The sequence below is a fragment of the Lathyrus oleraceus genome, chromosome 2 (genome assembly GCF_024323335.1).
Source record: "Lathyrus oleraceus cultivar Zhongwan6 chromosome 2, CAAS_Psat_ZW6_1.0, whole genome shotgun sequence".
In the NCBI taxonomy this organism is placed as follows: domain Eukaryota; kingdom Viridiplantae; phylum Streptophyta; class Magnoliopsida; order Fabales; family Fabaceae; genus Lathyrus; species Lathyrus oleraceus.
This window is the reverse complement of record NC_066580.1, coordinates 457,017,611-457,025,577: the sequence shown is the minus strand read 5'-3', so window position 1 is coordinate 457,025,577 and position 7,967 is coordinate 457,017,611.

The following is a 7,967-nucleotide window of genomic DNA, read 5'->3' as shown; positions in this document are numbered from 1 at the left end:
ATTAAGTTAAGGGATTTGGTGATTAATTATACCAATAAAATATCTAGAGAGATATGCATGCTAAATAAAGGATCATGGATGGGAGCTAGTTCAAGTTGGTAGTAAGCTTACGTCTTTGTTTCCATTGCTTTTGCTTTATGTTTTGTAATAGCCATGTTGGCTTACTTCTTAAAAAATTTAATAATTTGTACTAGCCATTCTCGGCCATCTTCCATGAATGAAATTTCAATCATTCTTCCTTTATATGATTTATTTTCTCCTTTGTCCATATATGTTACATGTTTTTTCTTAGAAAATCGAGTAAATTGGTGTCACATCTTCTCCTCACTGGCCTATGTTTGGAATTGTTGTCAGTAACTCTTTGTGGCCTCTAAAATTAAAAATATGTTAATGATAAACACTATTTTATAATTCTATATAAAATCATTCTTTCAAAAATTATTAAAGATTTCTCTATATTTTTTAAAAACTTCTTTTTTCGAATTCCTCCCTTGCCCTCCCCTCCAAACTCCCAAACAAAACCTTGAGGCCTTTATTTACTTTACAAAATCACCTAAAATTGTTTTTAAAGCCTAGCTAGTTGATTAGGAGAGTGTCTATTTTATTAGGAGATTATTTCTAACTATTTAATCGATAAATCATTTGCCTAAACGATTAGATGATGCTTGGTTAAGTGTATAATCAATTGGGAGAGTCTCTTAATGATTGGTAATGTCTTTATATCAAAACCTTTTATTTTGGGCCTCAGCATTCGATTATCTAAGGTACCCGATCGATTAGGCCATTAACTCGGCCAATGAATTGTTTTCTTTTTTAGCCAAAAATTTTCATATATAAAAGATGTTTCTCCTCACTTTATTACATACCAGAAGTCATAGTTTTTCTAATTATTTACATTTTATTACTCTCTTCTCTCTCTTACAATATTTTCTTTCACCAAACTTTCCTTAGTGCCATGTGACTCAAAACTACATGTGAGAAAAGTGTTCTACTGGGGTCATGTCGTTGTTTTTACTTTCAAGAGTGTGATACGCTTAAAGAATTGATTTTGGGTCTTGAGATCAACCATTAGAAAATTGTTATTTGATTATAGAACATAGACTACAAAAGGTGTGTTTAGTTATTGAGATTAGTCGGTAAAATCTCTACTTTCTTCGTAAGTATCCCGTGAAAAATCTCTCTTTTGGTTGAGGGAATAAGCTAGTGTAAAATCTCTTGATTTTCTTGTAACAAAGTGTTGGTGTAACCCCAAGAGACCAATAATTTTATTATAATTGTGTACTTGTATCGAATTAGTTATTAATAATTAAAATGTGTTTCTTTATTATGTTTGTTTTTCTAAAATAATAAAGTCCTTAGAATAACTAGTCTGTTTAATGAAACATTAATTGTGACTTAATCATAAGATCTCATTAAACACGGTGACATTATTCTTAAAGTATCCATATTCTAGCTTTATTATGAAATGAGATAACATTAAAGCGTTGAGACTAATATGTGGATAGACTTATTATCACATCTCACGGATCATGGATAAATAGTTATCAAGTATTCACATATGTATGAATATTATGAGTAACATTTATACTGGATTAACCCACTATAAGAATACTACATAAAATGTTATGTAAAATGCCATAAGTTATTCTCATGGTGATAGTGGTGTATATCACCCTTCAACCTGAAACTGCTATGGACCCTAGATGAGGAGTCGAGTACTTTATTATTGATTAAACATTGTGTGTAACTAGTTGATGGGTACTTCACAAATCATGCTTAGGGACATGAGTGACCTAGATGGAACTTTCTCATCCTGCGTAACAGGATAAATGTCAAATGCCCCAATATTGAACTGGGAAAGGGTGACACGGTCTATGCCTTATGTTCAATATATACATGAGGAAAAAAGGATAATTATACACACAAATATTATCACGGAAATGTTTTATCATATCACCTTAAACTTTCGTGACTTTGGTAGCAGTGGTGTGTTGCTAGATACTACTTCCTATTTATTATATTAAATGTACGGTTTAATATAATTTTCAACGTCGCGAGAAACTATATGGTCAAAGACATAAGGAAATATTGATGAGAGATAGAAGAAATAATTGAAATAAGGAACAGTGTAAGGTATGGTGCACTTAAGTGAATTGTAGAACATTGTAAAGTACGGTGCACTTAAGTGGAATACGGAATACGGTAAGGTATCGTGCGCTTAAGGAAATATAGTACATTGTAAGGAACATCCACTTAAGTGGGCTTTTTAGCTGTCATCCCACACAAATGATTATATAAATAGAACTCTTATGAAAAAGCTTTTTCACTTGATGAAAATTTGATTTTGAACCCTCTTTCTCTCAAAGTCTTCATTAGTACGAGCTAGCATTGAGATTGAAGGCACTCGGTTTGTGTGGACTGAGCAAAGATGTTGTTCTTCATTCATCACTTGTGATCATTAATCTGATTTTGCATCCAAGATTTTAATTGGCACAAGAGGTAACCTTTTATATCACTTGTCATGCTCATTCATAAGGATCAACTAAAGGGAAATATTTATTTTTCTACTACATATAGTATCACGATTTCTCTTTACGAAGGTTCTTGGGCATAACCTTTAAAATCTCAATATTATTATTAAAACTCTTAAGATATCTTAGGGACAAGATTAAGCCAATGTTCGGCCGAACCTGTATAAATCTCAATGCCATCTCTCTAACTTTATATCTTTAATTTAAGTCATTTAAATTCCTGATTTGTTTTTCTTTCGGCTATTTTTCTCTCCGATATTTTGAAACCAATTCAAAATGTGGTTTTAAGTAATAAATTTCTTAAATTAGTCATGAATTTTAGGTACCACAATTCACCCCCTCCTCTCTTGTGCTTTAAGTCACTTGTCTAATAGTAAGCTTCTCCCATCTTTGTTAATTATACTAGAACCAAAGATTACTTACTTTCCTAATATTCATCTCATGCTCACTATAGCCAAAACATTCAACTCTAAACTTAAGGTCATTGTGGCTCACACTGAACCTACTTCTGTTAAGCTTTCCTTGACTAATCCCCAATGATTATAGGTTATGCAACATGAATACAATGCTCTTTTGCACAAAAAAACATGGACCCTTACCTCTTTACCTAGTCATATGAAAGTTGTTAGATATAGATGGATTTTTAGAATCAAAGAAAGTCTAGATGGCGCAGTCAATAAGTACAAGGCACATAGTGGCCAAATGTTTTTATCAAGAGCATGGTTTTGATTGTTATGAAATATTTTCTTTTGTTGTTGAATCCACCATAATAAGATCCATTATGACTCTTGTTCTTACACATAAATGGGAGTTATGAAGGATTGATATAACCAATTCTTAACTTAATAGTTCACTTCAATATATATATATATATATATATATATATATATATATATATATATATATATATATATATATATATATATATATATATATATATATATATATATATATATATTCTTTTGTTGTTTAATCCACCACAATAAAATTCATTATGACTCTTGTTCTTACACATAAATGGGAATTATGAAGGATTGATATAACCAATTCTTAACTTAATAGTTCACTTCAAAATATATATATATATATATATATATATATATATATATATATATATATATATATATATATATATATATATATATATATATATATATATATATATATATATATATATATATAATAACAACAACATAGTGGCTTCATCAAAATTGATAAATACTTGATATAAAAGCTACACAATGTTCTATTTGGCCTTAAATAAACGTCAATGTATTGGTATGATAAATTACATAAAGCGTTTTTTTCAAGAAAATGTGATCATTCTTTGTTCATTTAATCTCATCAAAGAAACATTTTGTATTCCATAGTTTATGTATATGAAATTTTGGTTAATGATTCATCTCATACGCTTGTTCGTGATTTAATTAACAAACTCAATCTCAATTTCTTTTAAGGAAATAGGGAAGGCATTAGTATTTCTTGATGATTGAGGCCAAATACCATGTTTAGGGCTTCATTCTTATGTATCAGACCAAGTATAACAAATATTTTCAACAATAGCATATATGGCAGGTGTTAATGGTGTTCCCATACCCATTCTAACCAATTGAAATTTTATAAATCATGGTAGATACTTTCCTTAGTCTTCATCAATATAGGTTCTTATAGGTGGTTTACAATATGTAACTCTCATTAGGCTTGATATATCTTATAATGTAAATAAATCTTGTCATTTTATAGCTTGTCTTCTCACTTATCATTAGTTTGGGTTTAAAGAATACTCAGATATCTTAGTGGCACAATCAACTTTGACCTCTCTCTTCTTACCTCAAGTGTTAACAACAAGTCCTATCTTATATATAAATGATGTTGATGACTGCAAGTCCACTTATAGGTCTTGTGCCATTTTTGGTCTCAATTTATTTTCCTGGTATTTCAAGAAACAATCTCTAGTGGGAAGGTCAAGTGCAGAAGTTGGGTATATTCTCTTGCACGCACCACTTTTAAGTTACTATGTTTAGAACCTTTACTTTCTAAATTGCACATTCCATTCCTTCCTCCTTCTCTTCTTTATGATAATTTTAGTGTTGCATCTATCTTATAACCATATGTTTCATGCTCATAAAAAACACATAGAAAATGATATTCACTTTGTTGAAGAAAGAGTGGTATCCAAGCATATGGTTATTAAATATCTTCCTTCTACTCTACAAATTGTTGACACCTTGACTAAACCTCTTGGCACTTCCTTTTTTAGGATCTCATTACCAAACTAAAAGTTTTCTTCAAAACACATTGATATTATGGGGGAGTATTATAAGTATTAGAAATAGTGTAAACTTTGTGTACCTTTGTTAGTTCTCGATGAACTTACAATTTAGTTTGAGTTAGTTGAATTGTTAGAGTTTGTTATAACTTAATCAATCAATAGCGCCTCCTATATATTAAGTAGATATCTCTACCTTATAATTTGACTTTTGAATAATAAATCAAATAATCCCATTGAATTCCAACACTCACTTATTCACCTTTATTTGTCATTAGATTATTAAATAAAAATAAAAATGACTCACATTGATTTAATAAATGAATCATAGTAATTGACTTCACTTTTTTGTCTATATTTTTTCATAAATTAACATAAACGGTTGAAATATTAAAGCTTATATTGTTTAAAATAGTTTTAATATCATATTGGTTTTAAGCTTGTATACTAACTTTCCAATTTTGGAAAGTATTTAAAATTTTGTTGAGATTAGTTTGTTGAGTTTGTTGGAAGTTGTTTATATAGTTATAAGTCTCTCTCACAAACTATATATTGATGTATCATGCACCTTTAGATTCTTAAGCATAATAACAAACTTTCTATGCTTCAACTTTCATCTATATTCTTCAAGATCCTTCCATTGATTTTTTCCCTTTTCTTCTATGAGTTTTATGCTTATTTCATGGTGCTTTTATATTATTAACATGGTTTAGGATTCTTAACATGATATCACACTCCTTCATCCATCTACCTACACTCTTCCATCTCCGGTTTTTCTTTTCTCTTTTGTTTTCATCATGCCACGACATCTTAATCCTCAAGCGGATCAAACCAGTCCCTCATATGTTCATCCTAGTGATGAACCTTCCTCTATCAAGGTCACACCAGTTCTTGAAGGTTTCAACTACCATTCATGGATGAGATCTATGTGCATAGATCTTGGTGGAAAATGAAGCTTTAATTCATTGATTGATCAATACTGGTCCTAATAGATGATTTTGATCCTTCCTTCTGCGCACGAAACAAGTGCAATATGCTTGCTCACTTATGGCTACTCAATTATGTGTCTGAATCTATCGCGCAATCCATTGTTTTCATGGAAAATGCCATAGATGTTTGGAATGATCTAAAGGAAAGATTCTCTCAAGGTGATCTTGTTCGAATCTTTGAATTTCAATAAGAAGTTTATGTTTTAAAGCAAGAATTTAAAATTGTCATTGAATTTTATTCTACATTGAAAGTTATTAAGGAAGAACTTGAGATTTACATGTTCGTTCCTAACTGCACATGCAAAATCCAATGTTCTTGTGAGGCTATGAGGCAAGCAAGAAATAATCATAACTTGCTTCATGCTATTTAATTTTTAAGTGGCCTGAATGATAATTTTGCAGTGGTCAGATCTCAAATATTACTCATCGATCCCTTACCAAGCATTAATAGAATTTTCTCTATGGTTTCTCAAAATAAAAGGCAAGGTAATTTTGCATCAGTTGAAGAATCTCAAGCATTAATCAATATTGTGGGATTCAAGAAATCGTATCTTAAGCATAGTAGTTCACTCAATCCATCCAATACTTCAAAATCCAAGGTTTGCACTTATTGTGGTAGAATTGGCCACACAATTGAGGCATGTTATTGTAAACATGAATTCCCACCACATTTTGGCAAAGGTTCTATGGCCAACAATTCTACCACAAATGATGGTAATGATTATGGTGTAAATGTTTCATATCTTATTGCCAACAAGGGTTCTTCTTCAATTACTCAAGATCAATTTGAGACACTAGTGAATCTACTTCGTAATTCATCTCTTAACCAAGATAATATCTCTGCAGTTTCTAATCAAGTTGGCTCTTCTTCATTCACAAGTCATCCACCTTTGAATGATAAATTTAAATATCATTCTCTAGCTTACAAGTGTTATTCTTTAAAATCTTTCTTTAAAATCTTGGATCATAGATTCGGGAGCTAGTTACCACACTTGTTCATCGAGTTCTTAGTTTCATTCTTACAAAGAAATTCAACCCATAAATGTTAGACTCCCAAATGTTCAATTTTCTTTAGCCAAACATGTAGGTTCAGTTATGTTTTCATCTGAATTCACCAAAATAATGTTCTTTATGTACCTGATTTCTCTGTCAACTTAATTTCAGTTTCAAAATTATGTCAACAATCCAAGTATAAAGTTAATTTTACTCACGATCATTGTTTTATTCAGGATACAATAACAATGAAGATGATTGGTTTGGCTGAAAGTTTTGAAGGTTTGTATCACCTAATCATCAAAGATAACCATGGTGATGATCATTCTACCTACCAATCTTCAACCTGCAACTTACCTGAAAATGCCTTATGCAATTTTAGATTAGGACACATATTTCCCACTAGGATACAATCCCTTCATATTACTTTTCCTTTTATTATTGTTGATAAGAATGCAACTTGTGATGTTTGCCATTATGCCAAACATAAAAGAATTCCTTATCACTCAAGTTTCAATAGATCCAAATAGCCCTTTGATATTATACATGTTTATATTTAGGGCCCTATAGCTATTAAATCTCATCATGATCATTCTTATTTTTTGACTACTGTAGATGATTCCAGCAGATATACATGGATCATTCTCATGAAAAATAAATATGAAACAAAACAAAATGTCATCAATTTTATCAAAGTGATTGAAATACACCATAACTCTCATTTTAAAACCATTAGAAGTGACAATGGACTTGAATTTATTATTCCCCAATTATATCTTTCCAAAGGTATCTCTCATCAAAATAGTTGTGTTGGTTCCCCTGAACAAAATGGAAGGATGGAAAGAAAGCATCAACACATACTTAACATTGTCTGGGCCTTAATTTTTCAAGCAAATGTCCCCAAATCTTTCTGGTCATATGCATTCAACCATGATGTTTATATTATCAATAGAATCCCTAGCCCTATCTTGAAAATTAAGTCACCTTATGATATGTTATTCACGGAAGAACCTGACTTACATACTTTGAAAGTATTTGGCACCTTAGCATATGCCTCAACTCAATAATCACACATAACCAAGCTTGATTTTAGAGGAATGAAATTCATTTTTTGGGGATTCAAACAAGGTGTCAAAGGAGTGATTCTCTTAGACATTAATAACCAAAATATCTTCATATCCATAA